This window comes from Telmatherina bonti (genome assembly GCF_933228915.1).
Source record: "Telmatherina bonti genome assembly, chromosome: 21".
NCBI lineage: Eukaryota > Metazoa > Chordata > Actinopteri > Atheriniformes > Telmatherinidae > Telmatherina > Telmatherina bonti.
Window position 1 is genome coordinate 27,421,050 of NC_136630.1, and position 21,805 is coordinate 27,442,854.

A 21,805-nucleotide genomic window follows, 5' to 3' on the forward strand; every position below is an offset into this window, starting at 1 on the left:
CAAGTGCGTTGTGGCAGGGAAACACTAGATGCAGCACAATGGACTAGAGTTGATGACCCCTGCTCGCTGTTATCCACATAAAATGAATGCATGACGAGAACACTGGCAGGAAGTCCCTATATGGGTGGAAATGAGCTGCATGATGGAGGTCTCCCAGTGCTTTCTAGTTTATTCTGATTTAATCCAACGTCCAGCTCGCTGCTGCTGGAAACACTCAACACACCCCGAAATGTGCATTAAACCACAGCAGAGAACACACTGCAGCCAACTGTTCTTGTTTACCTGAGAAACTACAGGCATCTGCTGAGGGTCTCTCTGTGTTTTGTTTTGTTTTTTTTTTTTAATAAATAAAACAGTCTCATTTCCTCTGAGTTGTAATTGAGTTGAGACTGTGATCACTGCTGAACCTTTAGACATGGCATGAATCCACCTCCATCAGCACCGCCTCCTCAGGAGGAGACAGCGGTGTCACATCAGATACGGCTGCTGCAGATGGAGGTCACACAGCCGGCCGCCGCATACGGTTTCTCTGTAATCTGAAAGCACAAGACTTTTTCTGACTGCTGTCATCCTCCTGTCGCTCCTTCCTCTCCCGTCTGCCAGGAAAAAAAACACAGAAGGAAGGTGGAAAGCCAGCTCTCATTAGAAAAGGGATTTCAAAAGCTCCCTGACAAGAACAGAAGGAGGAAAAAGGTTTTACATAAGCATCCCCCCCCCCCCCCCAACACTATCTCCAGTGGTTAGAGTAGCAAATGATTCTCATTTAAAGTCTAAGCTGCTTCCATAAAAACTTACAGTATCTCCTGAATGGCTTTCATACCTCGGCACATCGGGCTGAGCTCCAGCAGCTAGATTTGTCCCACAGGAAGCTAAATTGAAAGGCGTTTTGATCAAAAGCACTTTGGTTTTTTCATTAATTCATTCAGTAAAGGTTTCCACAATGAGTGACATGTAGGATGGGGGGGCGGTGATGTTGGTGTCTGAATCTCAAACCAACAACAGTGCTGATTGGGAGACTGAGAGGCAGTTGCTTGGTAACCACGTTTTATGATGCCATCCATAGGTGTAATGAAAAATTTAAACTGCACACACTGAACTATTCTCTGGGACCCTAACATGAGATAAAGATGAAGCTGTGAGACGTATGGATCAGCTGCATACGGAAGTGCACAGTGGTGATAAGCGAACAGGAAAAGACTGTCATGATTCGTTACACTGTATCACCAGATAGAAACGCTGCAAAGCTGCTTCGTTTGCAGCCAAAATGCAAAGAAGGAAATAATGGCGCTAAGGTGAGTTTCTACCTGAGTCCTGCTGTGTGAGACAGAGACGTTTGGTTTGGATGTTACTGTTTTTCATTGGTCAAAGCAGAACTTTCCATGTGTTTTAAGCCCATTATCCAAACCTCATTTAAAGATAAGCTGTGCTGCTTTGAAAATGTGTTCATTGTTTCCGGTTTCCAAAAACTGAAGTGAGCTATTTGTTTATTTGCTTAAATCTTTCAGACAAAAGGAAATTATTTTTACGGACCAACTTAACAGCATCTGAAAATATGAAGAAATCTATAAAAAAAAAGTCCAATAAAAGTTGGAACGCAGATAAAGACTAAAATCTGTACAATCCCAGTTCCAATGAAACATGGGACGTTGGGTTTGATGTAAATAAAACAGAATACAACAATTTGTCAACCTTTATACGTGATATTCAACTGAATCCACTATGAAGACATTAGCAATGTGAGTCTAACAACAACTCACGGTTCAATTTGATTCCAATTTTTGGGATGACGATTCGATTCAGAATCAATTCTCGATTCAAACAGAGTTTTGATTCATAATTATTACACTTAAGTAACAAAAGGTGCTAATTTCCCAAGTAAATTCATTCTTCTATAAGCTAGAAAGATATGAGAAATTATTTGGGCCGATTCAATTTAAATTGCAACATGTACAAAAAAATTTTGGCTCGTCATTTTTCTTGATTTCAATGAGGAAAAACACAGTATCCAGACCATCATTCTGCTGCTGTAATGCCTAATAAGACAAGTAAAAACATCAATAAAAACAATGAAAATGACAAAAAAAAATTATAATTGATTATTATTTATTTTAAAAAAAAACAACAAATGTTTTAAACAAAAATTTTAATTTTTAAAATTGTGAAGCAAAAAATCTGAATTTGTTTTGATTCCCACCCCTAAAAGACATGCGATGTTTAATCTGATGTATTCATTTTTAACAAAGCTGGGACAGAGTCATGTTCACCACTGTGTTGCATCGTCTCTCCTGTAAACCAGGAGAGGCCAACTCTGGTCTTCAAGAGCTGCAGGCCTGCACATGTCAGGAGTTTCCCTGCTGCAACACACCTGACTGTTACATCCCATTACCATTAAATGCAAATGACTGTGTGATCCCACGAGACCATTGGTTGGCTGCTGTGAATCCGTCCTGCGGCTGGCTACACTGCTCTGTTCCTGTGATTGGCTGGCTGTTCCAACCCCCGTCCAGCTCGTCGGCCCTATTTAAGGAGCAGGAAGACAATCAGGGCAGCGGTGAAACCTGTCTGAAGCCTGAAACCGTAACCCTGCCTGTTCATCACTGATAAACTTTTGCCTGCAAACAAACACTTTCAGTTTATTTTGGGGTTTAATGTCAGCAAACCTCTCCGCTTTTCTCTGGCGAGCTGGGGTTTGTAAAACTGAATTAGCAAACTTGTGCAGAGTTTTGGCCACTTCTGGTTTAAACACTTAAGCATTTGGGAACACACATTGTTGTTTTGTAGGTGGAATTTTCTCATTAGCTTGGTGTACAACAGTCAGGGGTCTTTGTTGTGGTATACTGCACTTTCAACGTGGTGATATCCTTTACACAGTGGTGCGCCACCTGAGCGATCCAAGGTTAGAGACGTTTAAGGTTGGTTTTGGGCTATGTAGAGATTTCTCCAGATTATGTGAATTGTCTGAAATTATGGGCTGTCGACGATGAAATCCATAAAATCCTCCAAATGTATGTTCAGAGATAATATCCTGTTGGGACTATTTCTCATGTAGTTTGCTCATACCACCCCATCCTTAACTGTGAACAACTGAGCTTGCTTTTTAGGGATGCTCCTTTTATACCCAATCATGACACCCACCACTTTACAATGAACCTGTTGACCAGTGTAATGATCCCAACAGGTGTTTTTTTGAGGATTCTTCATCTTTCCCAGTCTTTTGTTGCCCTTGTCCCAGCTTTACTGCAGATGTCAAATTCAATATAATGGAATATTTGCAAAAATACTATAAAATCTATCAGTTTAAACATTAAATACAGTATATTGTCTTTGTGTATTAAATTGAATATTGCTTAAAATATACAGGAGCAACTGTGATGGTTGGACATGAAACACAAATTGTTTAAAATAATCATCAATAAGTCCCTGTAGTAGTTTAAAGATTGTAAAAAAAAACAAAAAAAAAAAACATTTATCTGTATTAACTAGGGTTGTGACGATATGCTTTTGTCCAGATTTGATTCTAATTTTTGGGTGCTGATTCAATTTAAATTGAGATTCTCACAATTCTTCAGTATTGCTGATTTTTGTTGATTTAAAAAAAAAAATGTACTAAACTTTTTTGCTCATCTTTTTTCTTGATTTCAATTTGGAAAACACAACACAGCAGTCAGACCATCATTCTGCTGCTATAATGCCCAAGAAGACAAGTAAAAAGATCAATAAAAACAATAAAAATGACCCAAAAAAATTACAAAAAAAAATTGTGAAGCAAAATATCCTGATATTTGATTCGATTTTTCATCCCTGGTATCACAGAGCCCTTATGACCTGGTTTAACTACATACCTGAGTCCTGCTGCTGACCATGTCCATCCCTTTCTGAGCACAGTGGAGCATCTTCTGATGGAAACTTCCAGCAGGATGATGCACCATGTCACAAAGCTCACATCATCTCCAGCTGCTTTCTTCATTATGATGATGAGTTCACTGTCCTCCAACGGCCTCCACAGTCACCAGATCTCAGTCCAACAGAGCAGCGTTGGGATGTGGTGGAACGGGAGATTCTCATCATGATGTGCAGCAACTGTGTGATGCTTCATGTCAACATGGAGGAAATCTCTGAGGAATGTTTCCAACATCTTGCTGGATCTCTGACACCAAGAATGAAGGAAGTTCTGATGGAAATCATGACCTGTTACGAGAAGGTGGACCTGATAAGTGACCAGTGAGTGTTCACGTTAACTTCAGCCGTGTTTCCAGAACCAGGGTGGGCCGGGTGAGGGCGGGACGCATCTCTTTCTGTTTGTTATCCTGAAACAAAGGTGTCACGCTGCGATGATGTCATGCTGTTACGTAGCTGAGGCATCTCAGAGCTGCCTGATACTCTCCCTCCCAGATGGCTGAAGGAACACGACATTCCCGTTAACCGTCCCGTCTCGCACCCGTTGGTGGAGATGAGGCTTAGATCAAGCAGCCTGAACTGCATCAGAAACCACCACACCAGCACGTTCAGTAAAGCCACAGAGCAAACACTCTGCCGCCAGATAACTCCACATTTCAGCCGTTTCTTGGCTCTACATCCTCATCATCTGGGCTGTTATCAGAGAAAGGTGCAACAGCCAGCATCCCTGATGGCTTGGTCTGCATGGATGAGCTGAATATGTGTGGAGGCATGTGTGGCTTTTTTAGCAGGACCAGACCTCATTCTGACTGCTCTGCCTTCAGTCCTTTTCTGTCTCATATCACAAGTCAAAACAACGCCATCCACAGACTGCTGAGCAGCGGAGGGTCTGGATTTCTGGACTTCCTGAATGGTTCAGAAGCGTAATGACAGCAGAGACACCCCCTTTATTCCAGCTTTGGTTGATTTTTTTAATTTATGTTTTCTAACTACAATAAAGTTCAAAATAATTTAGTTGGATTTAATTCAGGCTTATTTTTATTTTTTTATTTTTTTTTTACATCTACAGCTTAAGGTTGGAGTCTTATGTGTGTTCACTGTAAAAACTGAAATCTAAGTAAGATTAAAAATCTTGAATTGAGTACACATATGCTTATTTTTTTTAAAGGTAAGATAATTCTTAGTTTTTATGCCAGAGAATTCCTCTTGTTTGAAGAGTGTTTTTACTTGTTTTGGGAAGTCTTGTTCTGTTGGCAGAAAGTTTATCCAATCCAATCCAATCCAGTTTATTTATAAAGCACCGTTAAAAACAACAAAGTTGACCAAAGTGCTGCGTTCCCTAACACTGCTGCGTTTCCTGACGTAGATTATTTAAACCCAGTTGTCGGCTGCCCTCCCCCTGACTTCACCCCAGGGGCAGGCGCACATCCAGGGTCAGCCAGTCTTACTGAAGAGTCTGGGGTGGGGGGGGGGGGGGGGTTATCTGCAGCTGGTCACGGCTTCTGGAGAGCTGTGTGCATGCAGCGAGAATAAGCTGGCTGCTGCTGGATGGTCAGTAAATCCCTCCTAACTGAGCAGCCTGCACGTTCAACCACATCTTCCAGTCTTCTGTTCCAGCAGGTGTTAAATACAACAGATGCAGGCGTGGAAGGTGACTCTGCTTTTATTTTCAGACGAGTCGTGTGGAGTGAATAACTTACTGGTAAAGGGAACGAGGTGGGATGTGTCTCATTGTTAATCTACCATCCACATATGTGTGTGTGCAAGTGGAGCCTTCACCATTCCTGCCATGGCTCTTATGAACCAAACCGACACGGAGAGCCGGTAGCCAATGAAAACGCTCCCTGCTCGCTGTGCCTGCTGATGACATCAGCATCTGAGTGCAATCAAAGAAGGAAGACCCCTGCAGATTTAAAAATAAAAGCGTGAATAAAGCAAAGATTGTTTTGTGTTCACACCGAGCTGCTCTCTGAATTACAGTCAGCGGCTTCGCGCTGCACGCCGCCACGTTGGTGGAAAAACTGATGATTGTGTTTGGGAGGAAAAAAAAAAAAGACAAAAATAAGAATTCAGAGTTTAAGTTGCTGCTTTTATAATCAAACATTTCTCGTAAATTTGTAAATAAATGAATGAATAAAAGGAAAAATGTCAGCCAGTTGACAACGCACCACACACACACACACACACACACACACACATGCATCTGGACGTCTGGAACATTTACATACAAACAGGAGCAGTAATGGATCTAAACCGTCTGCAAAAGGTTTTATTTGGATTCAATATTAAAAGGGGGGGCTTCACAGTGAAGTAGTGGTCAGCGCTGTGGCCTCACAGCATGAGGGTCGCTGGTTTGAGTCTCGGCTCAGGAGGGGGGTTGAACAGTGTCATGTCTGTGTGGAGTTTGCATGTTCTCCCAGGTATGTGGGGGTTCTCTCCAGGTATGTCCAAACACATGCATGGTGGGTTCACTGGCTACTCCAGTGGTTCCCAAACTGGGGGCCCAGAGGTATCATGGGGGGTGTGGCAAGGTTACACTGGATAAATTTGTAAAATTATTCACAGGAAATGATGATAAATCAACAAGAGAGACTTCAAGTAATAAAAAAAGAGAACAATGATGGAGCATATCTGTCCCAGCTTAACCAGTAATAGTAATAACAAATGGTGGGTAATAATGAGACCACAGTCTTTTGCATGTGCCAAAATATTATTATCTAATATAATGAAGTATAAAGCCAAACAAGTTCCAACACCACTTGGAAACTTTTCATCCTGAACACAAAGAAAAGCCTGCAGGTTAGAAATAAACTATCCAACTATCATATAAACCAAAGTTGTTTCACTAAAGCAGCATCGTCTCGTAGAAAACTCCTCTCACCTAAAGCAGCTCGCAGAGATTCCTGCTTTAAGATGTTTCACACTAAAGCAGAAGAATGGATAATAATACTGACACGGTTTTAATTCTAGTTACCTTCAATACAGCCACTAAAACTAAAGACGTATTTCTTAGTATGTTGAAGTAGTTAATGTGACGGGAGGGGGGGGCTCGACATTAGTGTCGTCGATGAAAAGGAGCCCTGCTGAAAAAGTTTGGAAACCACTGGTTTACTCTAACATGTCCCAAGGAATGAGTGTGTGTGTGTGTGTTAGTCTCCCTGTGATGGCCTGGCGACCTGTCCCGGATGTATCCCGCCTCTCCTGATTGCTGGGATGGACTCCAGCTTCCTGCCACCATGAATTGAACCCAGTATTTTGGAGGAAAATACTTCCATGTTATTCTATATTTACTCTAAATCGATATGTGTCCAATGCTGAATCATTAATCTACAATTGGGCCGCTTATAAATTCAAACTTCGCTTGATAAATGGCAACTGACTGCCTGATGTGTGACCTGGCAACGCGACTCGTAGAGGAGCATCTCCATGCAGCCCCAACTCATCACCAGCCTGCATTTGTCATAAAAAGCTGAGAAGACCCAAAAGCAGACATGAAGCTTGAAAACACAAAAAGGTTTATTCACAAAAAACCACATGCAGGCATCAGAACGGGGCAGGCAGGACTTCTAAACAGAACTGGAGTCAGGTTAAGTCCCACACGAAAACAAGAAGACTTCAACACAAGAACTGTAGAGACAGACTTTACCACAGGAGGGCAAGCGACGATCCGGCACAGGTGTGTGATCCTGCAGAGTATATATATCCTGTCTGGCTAATGCAGCTGTGCCAAAGCTGCTGGGAACAGACACTCCTCCTGAAAACAAAAGGCACACCCACATACACGCCCAGACTGCTGCCAGGTCAAGCAGGGACATGGCAGCATTTTAGAGCCTAAACTTTCTGCAGTGACCTGAAACTTCGGTGTGTAACGGGACATGTGGTCATCGCAGTAACCGGAAGCAGGCTACAGACGTTCTGCAGACTGGTTTCAGGTGGCCTTGCCAACCATGCTACAGACGGGTTAAACTGGACTGGGGCTGCATCGTCTGATGTGAAGCCATACAGCTCGTTTCTGCTGGGAAGCACCAAGAACTCATGTCTATCAGAGCTCTGATTACAGCTCTAGTGATAAAGTCTTGAGAGTGATGCAGATTTATCCTCTGTTTTGCTCCCTGAGCGAGTCAGAGACGGATTTCATCAGCCAGTCTGAGTCGGCTACAGGGTGACGGGAAAATAACAGCAGGCATGTCAGATTACTGGAAAAAGGAGTTTAAAAAGGAACTATATCCTATCTGTAGATGATTTTTTGAGTGTTTAGGTGATGTCGCCACTTTTAAAGAAATGGGGCAATGGAGACCCTAGAAGCAACACATTATATATATATATATATATATATATATATGTATGTATATATGTATATATATGTATGTATATATATATATATATATATATATATATATATATATATATATATATATATATATATATATATATATATGTATATATATGTATCTATATATATACACATTGTGTGTATGTGTGTATGTTATATATGTGTTCATTCCTCCACATGTCCTTACCTTATTTGTAAAATAGTTATAAAATAGCTGTATTTCTACTTTTATATTATTATTTAGTGTTTTTATAATCATTTTTATTATTCTGCACCTTATCACCAAAACAAGTTCCTAGTCTGTGAATTGTTCACAGACAATGACAATAAGTCTTTCTGATTTGGATATATGAATGAAAATAACCGTCCTCTATTTCCACTATTGTGACTGCAGACCCCTGAGGAGGGGCGGACAGGGTCTCTCATTCTGGTCTGTATGGAGGATGCAACATGTGCGCCCAGTTTCTCCAGGATGAGGTGAAACCTGACTCATCTGATGACATTTTATTTCCACATCTCTGGAAAACATTGCTTTGGGTTATCAGATGTGCATTCATTGATGTGATCAGGAGTTTGTTCACAGCATCTGATCACATCCTTCACCAACACCCTCCCTCACCTGACGAAGAGTTACTCCGTTTTTCCCTCAATCATCCCACTAACACACCAGTAGCAGGGTCGTCAACTGTCTACACTGGTCCCAGTGCTGTTTATCATTTCACACAGATTTATTATTTAGTCTTTATGTCTTGTGTTTCTGCCTCAGTGCATGATAAAGCTCCCGTCTTGATGCAGAGCAGCATAAGCTAGGCTCCCTCAGCGTTTTTATCCATGCTGCAGAACATGATGCTGACACTAATAACTCAGTTTAACCACACAATGCAGCTGTTTGGACGTCTGCTGCGCTTCAAGATTCATCCATTTTCTATAATTCAGGATCACGATCCAATCATTGTGCAGGGGGAGGACAGGTCGCCAGTCCATCACAGGACCAACAGAGAGAGAAACTCCTGGGAGAGTTTAGTGACGGATTAACCAAACATGCATGTCTTTAAACAGGAGGGAAGAAGATGAAGTACCTGGAGAAACCCCTCCCCAGCTGAGGCATGAACTGCCTATTTGCTGTTAAGATGCAGAGCTAACCACCCCACAGGTCAAAGAGCTTCGTTAGTGGAGAAAGTGAACGTGCGCCACGCTGCGTCGCATGTGGGGACAGAGGAACCATTTGGTGACGTACTCCCCCCATCGCTATGGCTTTTAGTTTGTGGCTTGTTTGGGCTAAAAGATTATCAAAACTCTGACATAAAATTGAAAAGGAAAGATATCTAATGATGAAGATAGAGAGGAAAAGCAAAGAGAGCCATACCTTAGCCTGGACCAAGGGTTAGACAGGCCAAAAAACGCCACAGGCTGCTCCCTCGGAGTGGGCGCCACCTGAAGCTTACGCCTGAACCACGACTCGGTGGAAACACCTGCAAAGTGCTACTTTACTTGTCAATATTTAAGAAAAATAACTTATTTTGCAGGCGCTGCGATGGACTGGTGAGCTGTCCAGGGTGTACCCTGCCTTCGCCCAAAAGACAGCTGGGATAGGCTCCAGCTTCCCCGCAACCCTGAATTGGATTAAGCGGTTTGGAAAATGAATGAATGAATAAACTTATTTTGCAAAAAAAAAAAAAACTGGATTAGAAATGCAGATTATGGCATTAAGACCGTTGTGAAGGACCAAAGAGGGTCCGGCTTGCTAGCAAAGCGGACCTGATAATGTAGCCGATAAGCGAATTCTCAACAGGGAAGACAAATATAACGTTTCCTCATTGGTCTGCTCTCTTAACTCACTTTTCAATCGTTGATGGAGTCTAAATAAATAAACCAGTATCAATTAAGAATAAAAGATTTAAGGCCTAAATCTGCTGAAAGAATCTCTGCATTGCTGTCTGAGAAGTGAAAACGACGAGTAAAACCTTCACGGCGGCCAGCCGAGCAGAATAACGGCTTCTAAACTTTTTTTTTTAGTACTTTAGGGCTCTCTTTCCCTTTCAATTCTGTAAATTTTAATCTTGCAATGACGACTAGCCATGCAGAATAAAGGCTCCAGATGTGATTTCAAAGTGCCTCGAATTTTTCTTTTTCCACATAACCACTCAAAGCGCCTTTCTCCATGGAGGAAAGCGCCTCTGTGGACTCTATTTTAAGCCTTGGAAACTGTTTAAGCTCCTTTTTTGTTGATGAAATGACCCCCTGATTAGCGGGGTGCCCTCCCCGCCCCCGCCAGGTGACACCAGTTACCTGAACGTGGAAGAAACGATGAGATAGGCAGGAGAACACCAGTTTTTTAGCGGACACGGCTTTGCTGCTGCAGCACTGACAAAGCAACGAAGCGCAGCCCTCTCTGAGCAGGCCGCCATTGTTCTCGACTTGTCTGGCTCCGTCTCTCTCCAGGGGCCAATCCTTTATACAAGCCGTGTTCTTCTGCCATTACCATGACCCAATTCCTTTTGAAAACAGTGTTTCCCAAATTGCAGAAAGAGCAGAGGCTGGTACAAAGCTTTTAAGAGAAACCGTCCCCTTGAGTTTAACTATGCGTGCTGCTGAGTCGTACTGCAGAAAGTGCTTTGTCAAGAATTTCTGCTAATGCTTTTTTTTTTTTTTTCTTTTCTTTGCCCAGAAGGCTACAAGTTGGAGCCATAAGCTTTGAGTGTCAAGCTACGCAGACAATTATAACAGCGGTATTCACTGATATGGAAACAGAAGGGTGTGATGATAATTCTCTCTTTTTTTGTCATCCGATACCAAACACATTCATCTAAATGCATCACGTCTCCTTTGCAAGTAATGAAACCTTTAACCGCATCAATCTTCCTCTCAGCTTTCTGCAGAGAGTCACAGATGAAGATGAACAGTATGACAAGTTTAGAGTATTGACACTGACATGCTGCTGTCGCCGGCACGACGCCGGCAAGCCGCGACATCGCACTAATTTACAGGCAGACTTACAAGTGAATGAGTCTGTTTGATGTTCAGTGTTGGCTTTTGATCAGGGTCGTATATTCACAGCACTCAGTGGATAGGGTAATAAATGATGATGACTGAGGTGCTACTTTGGACCAGTAATGAATGGGAGTTGTGCTGTTGTGGAAAAACTTGGGGACACTCTCCTCCCATGTGTACTAGACGCTGGTCCTTTAAAGTGTAATCACTTAGAGATTTAAATGATCCATTGATGTCATAATGGGGACAACATAGCAGTCTAGCTGTACTCTGGAAGACATGTTTGTTTTTAAAAAGGCAATCAGAACTTCATATACGGTGATGGTGAGACGAAGAAGAAATCAGTGGGCTTGAGGCATATTTACATGTACATAAGCTTAAAAAGTGACAAAAAGTGAAAGCTTGGTGCAAAATATGGCACAAGAAAAACATGGTGCACATGTAAAGGAAAACAGGAAAAATGTGGCTGTAGTAACAGAAATGATCCCTTATGGATCTCCCCACATCTTATCACTGAGCTTCTTGCTTTTCACACCAAAACAGGCAAAACAAAACCAAGCACATTCATTGGTCTTCACACACAAGTTGTGGTAAAACGAGACAGTAAAACGGAAACGGCTTCCAGGCTGTAATTTTCTTGCAACACAAGGCGAGTCCTGTCCATGTAAGCTGGAATCGGAATCTCCGGACAATGGTGACGTGTTTCGCATCACCTTGTGCACTTAGAACCTGCTTACCCCACAAACAGCACAACAATGCTGCTTCTCCATGTTTAGTCTGGATTCTAGTCTGGACCAGCTGATCTGAGTTTTTAGATCTAGGATCTCTGAGCTCTGCTTGGTTTAGACTTAAACTGTTCAGAGATTTGTTGATCATCAGATTTAAATAACAGCATACAGTCTGGGGAAGCCAGGTAGTGATCCACTAACGTTCTGGTCCAATATCTGAAATATAGAAATAATCCAATTCAGCTGGTTTAGTGAGCGGTTGGAACAGAAGCTGGACAGGACTTTGATTTTATGGCACCTGGATTATACAGCTCTGCCTACAACATTCATGTTGTTTGTTATCTTAGAAGAAGAACTAGCTCCGAGTCAAACTGGAGCCTGTTAGCGCTTCATTTTGGAAACACAAGGTGCTCAGTCCTTCGCCGCCGTTGTCTCTCTCTGGTTCCTTTCAATCCTAAAGAGGAACTCTTGAAAATCGAAGAGGCACAACTCTTTACTTTAAGCGTGACTGGGAAGCACATAAACGAAGCTACTCATGTACAAGAAAAGATTATCTACAGTGACAGACATCACAGTTCAACACAAAACCCATCTTAATCTGGTTCTGCTCGATTGTCTATCCAACAACTTCTTCCCCAAAACAAGCCATTGTTTCTTTAGAGTCAAGGTCGGATCTTGGTTGTCTTTAGATGAACATTTGCACCATTCTCTGCCATTTTGCTTTGAAAATACGCAGTGCCATTGCTTGCTTGATGGAGTCTTATAGAGAGGGAGGGTTTCGAGAGGAGACGCTGACTCACATGAACATGTGGCTGGACATCAACACAAAGAGGGTGTGTGACATCATGTTGTACTCCAAGTGAAATTACACCTCTAGCTAATTTTAACCTCTGAAAATTTAGCAATTTTTAAATTCCTTTCATCCGAAAATGATACATTTCTGCATATTGCTCCTTTAATATGAGTAACTGGTGAACAAAATCAATCCAGTCTAACTGTTTTCCAAAATTGTTTAATGGAAATATCTAAAGTAAATCAAAGACGATGTCTGTAAAATCTTAATAAAAACAAAGGAAGTTATAATTTAGTAGAAACAAGTGGGTTTTCTTTTGCCAAGTCAGGTCCAATAATCTGTGTGAATAATCTGGGAACACTAAAACGTCCGTCAGCATTGCAGCTTTGAGGATGTCAGCGACTGTTTGACCACAGAAGCCGTTGTTTAACCTGCCCCGAACATCTTTATTTGAGCAGATTAGCAGGAATGTTAAAAACAAAGCCTCGTGAAATACCAAACTTTGACACAAAGTGTGAGATCGACTCTTTCTGTCGACACATTAATCCTTTCAATAAGCGCTCCATCTGCTGGCGGTCTACATCTCATGCATGTGAGGGGAACCGTTGACAAGGCTTCACAACTGCATCACGAGCGTACTCGACAGACTAGAGTGCTCTATATATTGAATACAGAGCGACTCAGTCTGAAGTCCCTCCCCTCCACGCAGATTTGCATCAGTCTTAAACAAACCGGCCGCTCTGATTGGTTGATCTGAGGAGATTTTTGCCTTCTGCCTTGCATCACTACGTACTCTTCAAAACATTCAAGATGGCGCATGGAGATAGCAGGAGTTTGTTTCTTTTTTCCGTACGATTAGGCTCAAAAAGCAACACCGAGTAGCCAGTAAGGCCATGTAGCCTCAGGGTTTTAGTAGAGATCCATGTAATCACAGCTTTATGAAGCCCAATTAGCAACACTTTATATCTAAATATGTTTGCACAACAGAGAATGTATCCAAGCTAAGAAACCATTTCAGTTGAAGTTTGATTAATTGATTACTTGATTACTCCTTTACACGAGCACAAAACATACCACTGCTGGGCGCCCCACCAACCTGGACTGGCTGTGGTGGGCGTCCCTTATTTTAATTTCTGAAAAGGTGGCAACCCTAGATAGCTGTACTGATTGAATGACTCATCCCACATTTCTACACAATTAAATCAGGTCTAATTGGACCATGTCTAAGTTTTTTTTTTACACCTGTTGTTAATAACTAAATATATTAATACATTTTATAATTGTTCAGCCTACACATTAGTTTTGATAAAGCTGTTTTACCATGAAAGTATGAGAACAGCTGTTGAGGAATAAAACAAAACTTTCTGTACTGGAAGACAAAAGAAAAAGTCTTGTAAACTTGACTTTTATCTTGTTACATCTTACAATCCAAAAGAGATTTGTTAAACAGGGCGGGTTGTGTAAAACACAAGCATTTTAATTACTTTACAAACAACCGCACATGGTGATATTGACATGACGATACCTGATGCTGGGTGTCCTGGCGCTGTTTTTGCAAGTTTGATGCAGAACAAATGTTGGATTTCAGTCCATCTGGACAGGCACCTGTAAGGAGTTACACTTTCTGTAAATGTGACCAAAAAAATGTGGTTAATTTTCCCTCTACAGGATAAAAATGATCATTCTAAAGAAATATTTTCTCTGTGCAGCATAATTTAAATCATTTTAATAAAAGGATTTTAAAAAAGCATCAAAACCCACTAAGGAAGGCAATCATGCAATTCTCACAATGCCTAAAAACACTAGTTGTGTCAGAAAATGTGTGCTGTACACATGGTCAGGAATTTTATTCAGGGTTTGTGGAACAATAAACAAAAATATCTTCATGTCCAGGTTTTCCCTGGACTCCAAGCCTTCTACCTCTTTCTGTGAATTTGGACACTGTTTCACACAGAATAAACAGAATAAGTTTTCCAAGCCAGAATCAACCAGCAGACTATTCAACAGACATAAAGACGCGTTCTGAATGGGAATGTTCTTGCCCTCTTTCTATGGGCATGTTCACGCTGGCACCATTTGGTCCAACTGTCCACAAACCCTGGTCCACTTCAGCCACAGGCAGGGATGTAGCCTACAAACCTCCACACATGCACACTTTTCACCAGGGCTGGGGGATATGACCACAATCTTATATCCCAATATAGCTCATTTTATATCCCCATAATGATATACATAACAATATAAAATTGTTTGTGTAATGTTGTGTCAGTCATCAGTTATGTGTCAGATTGGCAACAGCAGCAGTGATTTCCTACCATCTGAAGGAACTATGGCTGTATGAACGTTTCACAGGTAAAAGGCTGTTGCAACGTTTGCATCTGTAGTTTATTATGAGCGCTTTCGCCACCACTTGACGCTGCTTTTGCCTGTTGACTCTATTCTTTATTCTGTATTCTTTATCCTGATTCTTACGCAAGTGATAAAATGAGTTAGTTGTGTCAGAGTCCGTTGTTGGGACTGTGAGCTAGTCGGTTGTTGGTTCCACGTCGGTCTTTTTATTTCCAAATCTCATCCATGCAACAGAAATTTACCCTCTTTTATGAACAAGCTCATCGGTTTGGGTTGGCTGGTCATCCTTTAGGGAATTATCCTGCTCTGAAACACATCTGCTACCATCTTCCTCCATGTTTGTTTTTATATTGCAGCGTGCATGCCGTAAAGCGCATCAATGATGGAAAATACTGCAGTAAAGCACCTTATCGCGGCGTAAACCATAGAGCCTCATATGAAACGACACGTTCTATCATCCAAACGATATATTTTGTTGTATCACCCAGCCCTACTTTTCACCATAGCATATAGTGTTTCTGAAGGTTGTCGATTGCCACCTCGAATGTTTCCTGGCAAGCAGATGTTCCCCAAAGGGTTCTTTGGACTCTTCCGATCTGTGTCACTTTGGCTTTCTTTTGGGAAGGTGGGTAGCCAGAAGTTCATGGAGGGAATTCACAATATTGGAGTAACCTTTAACAAACCTTCTATAATACCCAACAAACTCGAGAAAGGATCTTTTTCCAGGGTCTCTGGAACGGTTCAAATCCCAAGAGCAGCCATTTTTTCTGGATCAGGTTGTACTCCATTTCCGAGCACAACGTGACCAGACATCTGACACTTTCCTGGGGACAGTTCGAAGCCAAATTGCTTGAGACACGAAAGGGCCTTCATCAATCAATGTGTTTTTGGGAAGTAGTTGGTGCGTTAGTCTTTCTGAGAGTCATCCTAAAAACCTCCCAGAAACCAAATGACCAAACAAAAAAACAATTTTTGACTTTTTTGCCTCAACATGCAGAAGCCCCAAAATCTGCATCATGTTGCACAAACACATCATGGAAAGCTCAGAGCAGACCTTTGCAGGGACTCTGCTTCTGCCATCTTTAGCGATGGCTCAGCTGCTGCTTTACTAAGATGCTCTGTAAGTGTGCTTTTGGGCTGTTGTGCCCTTATCAGTGAAGCTCTGGTGAAACTGTCTCAACTTTTTTTTTTTAATTTTGGTGGGAAAACAGTGACAAAGTTAACCCAACAGGTTTTCCCTAAAAAGCCACGCTATATTTCATTTTAGTAACGGGGCCCTATCCCACTACACCAGAAGTGCTGCTCTGTTTGTATTTGAGAAATCCTCAGCTTGGTGTTGCCTCCAGCCCAGATTATAATGTGCTTGGTAAATCCCTTACAATTATTTTTTTTTAAATGTTCTCATGTTTCCTAGCCTAGATTTGAGTTACTTGTATATAATTTTTTTTCCATTACCGCAACAGCCTTTGTTCCACAAAGACACCAGCCAGGCCACCTCCTGCAAACCCGTGCAGCAAATCTGTTTAAAACATACAATATAAATGTTAATACGTGTTAAAAAATGTAATTGAAATAATTTTTGTTCCAACAGCAAAGTTTGATCTTCATTTAGCACAAGTTTATAATATCTAAGTGTTAGTTGTAACAAGTGATGGATATATGTATGAAATATGGGAAACTGGGATAGTTACAAACAGGAAGATACCAAAGGCATGGTCAGATACAACATGTGTAAGTGGAACCCTGAAGTGAGCTACTTTACATTTGTTTTTTACTACGAGGACCAGAGGGGGCTCGTTGGAACAATCTCAGTTCGCCAAAGCAACCAAGTGCCACTCACTCCCAAGTTTTGCTACTGACAGAAATGAACTACTTTGTGCTACAGCTACACAGTTTGATATTTAGTGTTGTACGCCTCATGCTCTAGCAGAATTTCAAATTTCATCCCTCCAAGTGCTTCCTGTGGGAAGACATAAGCCAAATTCCATGCTCCAAATGCCTATTTGTTTTGCTTAAGGACAAATGCTTCTGTGTTTCTAAATGGGAATTTACGATTGCTCTGACATACTTTAATAGACAAAAAAAAAACCACATCCGATCACAGCTGTATATCTGCCATCTCTGCACGTTACATGCTGGCGGAGTTGCAGGAAAAAACAAACTGGGGCCTCATACTGACCCATAACTTTGGCTTCATTCTTTAATGCCTTCAGCTTCCCCCAGGGCACACACAGTGTGTGGAGGGGAGGTTTCAGCTCCCCGTCACCTCTTGTGTAGGCGGAATATGGGATCCAAGCCTGGTCAGGTGTAAAACACCACTGTCCAGTGGTTTCCATGGTGGTATTTTATTTGGAGAGGGGCCTGGCTGCAGAGCTCCACTGTGGGAACGGTTGTGGTGCAGGCTCCACCCTCATGCCACCGCCACCACTGGACAGGAAGAAAGACTTTTCAAAATAAGCTGCATTTTGGAACTGCATTGAATAAAATAAAATAAATGCAATGAGGAATCAGCCAACGGTGTTACAACCGCAGTGTCACAGTCTGGATCTGGATCAATAACTTGGCGCACTGATCAAACAAGCGACACAGGGACATGTAGCTTGGCATCTATTTATCCCTACATTTAATGTTATTCAGTCAAAACAAGTGAGACTTACTGGTGTTATTCTCCATCTTCTCTATAAAATGTTCGTCAGATTTGTTTTGTTTTTTTTAAAGTTCACAGTAGCTGTTTAATTGCCAGTACTGACAAGTTTCAGACACTTGGTCTAAAAACTGGTTTAAAATGGTGTGGCGCCTGCCTCAGTTCAGGCCCACGTAGCTGACACAGAAGTGTGTTTATATTTGAGCGCAACGTAAAAGCGTTGTGTTGCATTTTCATTTCCAGATCTGCAGTTGACAGTAGGGCTGATATCACCCAATAAACTCCACAGGTTGGAGTTTTTTTTAAGGGTTTGCTTCAGTTCCGGCAAGTATTTCCTGTTTTTGCAGAATCTCAGCGTCATAGTGGAAGCAGACAAAATAATGATCCTTCTGTTGAACATTTTACAGCATCAGGAAGACCATTATCATAAGCTAACGAATCACAAAGAAGGAATTCCATGTAGCTGCATTCAAGTAGCCGTGATGCATGTCATGTCGGAAGAGGCGTGCGTCAAACCCACTGACTATATATAAAGAAAGAGATGGACGGAGCCTCTGTGACGTCACCCATAGGTTTCTGAAGAGCTGAACTGAAGCTCGGTGGCCGGTTCCTACCATTGCCATCTTGGCAGAGGCATGCGTCTCGCCCGGAAAATACATATATGGGCAAAGAGGTGGAGCTGAGAGGGGGTCTGTGAGCGTCATGGTGGATGATTGACATCTAGGGAACGCCGAGCTTTCTGTGGCTAAGAGCTAACCGAGCAAACCTGGAGATAACAGGAGCTAACCAGCTAACAGCGGTAAGCGGGCTAAAGCTAAGTCACGTTGTTAACCAGCTAAAAAACCACGGTTGTTCTACGTTCTTCTGACTTGAAGCAGGAGATTGGGTACCTGTCAATCAAAAGGACACGCCCCTAAATATGCTGAATTTCAAGATTAATTTACTTTTAAATGGGCTAGTTAGAAAAAAATTCACTCCCCCCACAGTTGTCATGAAGGTAAACCTGATCTGTTGAACCTAAAATGGATTTTTGTAGCAGGCTTAAAACATGTATTTCTGCCGTGAAGTTGGTCTTTTTAACATGGGAGTCTATGGGGATTTGTTCTGTTTTGCAGCCCCTAGTGGATGAAGGGGGGGACCTGCAATTTTTTGGTCTGCAGCATAGGCTTCACTTTTAACGGCTGGAGGTTGCCGCTTGGTCGAACCTTTGCAGACCTACACAGAGCCTACAGCGGTTACCACAGGAGTGGCCTGATGCAGACACCCTGCAAGTATAAACTGGCCTTAAGAATGTATCTACTTTACAGGTAATCTTACCTGACTGAATGCAAGCCTGTGGAACTGAGGTGATCCCTGAAGCAAGTATTTACATATTTCATTATTTATTTATAACTATAGCTATAATTGCACATTTGAAAAAAGCAGGAAGCTTTAGTTTTAAGATGATGGTAACACTGTGCTTGTTTTGCATATACCTGTGCAGGTGGAGGAAGTAGTTCCAGCCCATCTTGGACGTTTAGTTGTATAAATGTTGGTAAAATAACAAAAGATATTTTAGTATTGAACTGCATATCAGAACTAATCATTTTCTCAGATGACAACTTAGATCAGAACATAGGTCTATTTTTAACCTACTTTATTTATTGTTTTAAGCAGCACATCCCCGACACAACGGTCCAAGAGTTATTCAGCCCACCGGGGATCTTCCCAAGCCTCCTGATAACACACTCAAGCATTGTGTGTGATCTTTTTAGTCCGGTTGATATTACATTTTCCAGTTTTAAGAAGAAGAGATGACAGGTATACTTCAAACCACTGGAGCTCATGGCAGGGAACACTTAAGGAAAAGACTAAAATCCCTAAAGCTGGCATTATAATCCAGGTCCAGGCACTCAAAGTAGTGTAGAAGCCTTGAATAAAAATGGGTCAGAATCATTAAAAAGGTTTTTAATGATTTTAATGTTTTTTTGCCCATTTTGATTCAATGCTTTTTACTCTACAACACTCTGAGTGCTTGGACCTGGATTATTCTGCCAATTTTGGGGGTTTTACTAAGGGGTGGGGAATATAATTTTAAAAAAAAAAAAAAAAAAAATCAAAAATCAGGATTTTCACAATTTTAAAATATTTTTGTCAAAAAAAAATTTTTTTCAAATAAATAAAAATAATCTATTCTAAATATCCTTGTCATTTTTATTGTTTCTATTTATCTTTTTACTTGTTTTCTTTGGCGTTATAGCAGCAGAATTATGGTCTGGCTACTGTGTTGTTTTTTTCTAATTGAAATGAAGAAAAATGACGAGCAAAAAATGTTTTTGTACATGTCGCAATTTAAATTACATTGGTCATAATAATTTCTCAGTTCTTTGTAGCTTATAGAAGAATGAAATTGCTTTGGAAATTAGCACCTTTTGTTACTTAAGTGAAATGATTATGAATAGAAAATCTGTTTGAATCGAGAATCGAATTAAATCGTCACCCAAAGAATCGGAATCAAATTGAATCATGAGTTGTCAGATTCACATCTCTAATTTTAATCCTTTTTCTCATTTTCTTTTTTTACTTAACTGAATTCCTCCTTTAAACGTGAGGCTTTAATGAGAAGCCGGTGTGCCATAAAATGCTGAAAAAGTAGTGCACTAATAGGGGATTTGTTTATTATTTATTATTTATGAATAAATAAGAAGTGGGCTGGTTGTGACCCGTTAGCTGCTAACTGAGTAGGTTGGATCTACATGGTTGCACATTTACTATTTTCCCCAATCTTAACGTGCAAAGGCATGTGCACATTCCCACCAGCAGACAAGCAGAGAACGTGTGTCAAAAAATATTTAGCATAAAATATTTAACCAGGTTTGATGAATTTACCTCCGTCCAACCGATGAAACTCACCCCGTTTTGTGTGAGGATGAGTAGATGTGTGTGTGGAGGGGTATGTTGGCGCGTGGGTTGTATTGGGGTGTGCCTGTGTTGGAGGAGTGAGGGTATGTGTGTGTGTGTGTGTGTGTGTGTGTGTGTGTGTGTGTGTGTGTGTGTGTGTAGGGGGGGGTGTATATGCGGAATGGGATGTGTGAGTGAGGGTGAAGTTTGGAGGGGGGCTATGGGTGGTGGAGGGGTGTTTGGTGGGGCATGTGTGGTTGGGTAGAAGTAGAGGGATGGGGTGGCGGGGGTGTGAGCGTGTGTGGGGGCGGGGGCGATTGGGGTTCGTGTGATTTGGTATGGGTGAGTGAGTAGAGGTGGGGTGGGGTTGTATATGTGATGGATGATGTGCATGGATTGCAGAGGGTTGTGTGGATGGGGGTTGAGAGGCGAGTGCGTGTTGGGGGGGGGGGGGGGGGGGGGGTATGCATGTATATGTGTGAGGGGAGTGCGTGTTGGGGGGGGGGGGGGGGGGGGGGGGGGGTATGCATGTATATGTGTGTGTGGTTTGGTGGTGGGGGGGTGGTGTCCTGTACCCGGGGGCGCAGCTGGTGCGCTGGGGTGTGACCTGGCTGCCGCTGGGTGGCGGTCTGGGGATCCTGGTCCTCCGTCGGTGTGGGCTGTGCCCTCTGCCTGCGGGGGCGGGGGGCTGCTCACGGGCTCTAGGGGCCCTGGGGCCTGCGCTCTGTCTGCCCTAGGTGGCCGGTGCCCGGCGGGATCGGCCCTTGCCGGCCTGGGCCTGCTGGGGCCTGTTCCCCCTGACTGCGGGGGACTCTGGTTGGGCACCTCCTTCGCCACCTCCTGGGCAGATGCATGGCTGGCTCTGGAGTGGGGGGGTTGGGATCTGTACCTGGGGTTGACTGTCGGTTACCCGGGTCTCTGGGTTCTCCTGGCCTTCCTCTAGCTGTAGGCGGGCGGGGTCACATTGGCATGATCACTCTTCTCTAAACACGTTCCACTCTGAATGTTCTGCATGAATGTTCTGCATGTGTCACAGTCACTGAGTCATCCAGCAAGTTTATTCACTAACAGCAGGTAGCTCTCTTTCTGTCTTTTTGACTTAACTTGCTAGTTTCTGGTCCTCATGATTGTCAACGGTTTTGTTCTCCACGAATCTAGAGTTGGCTTGTGTGGGTGTATATATTTATGTG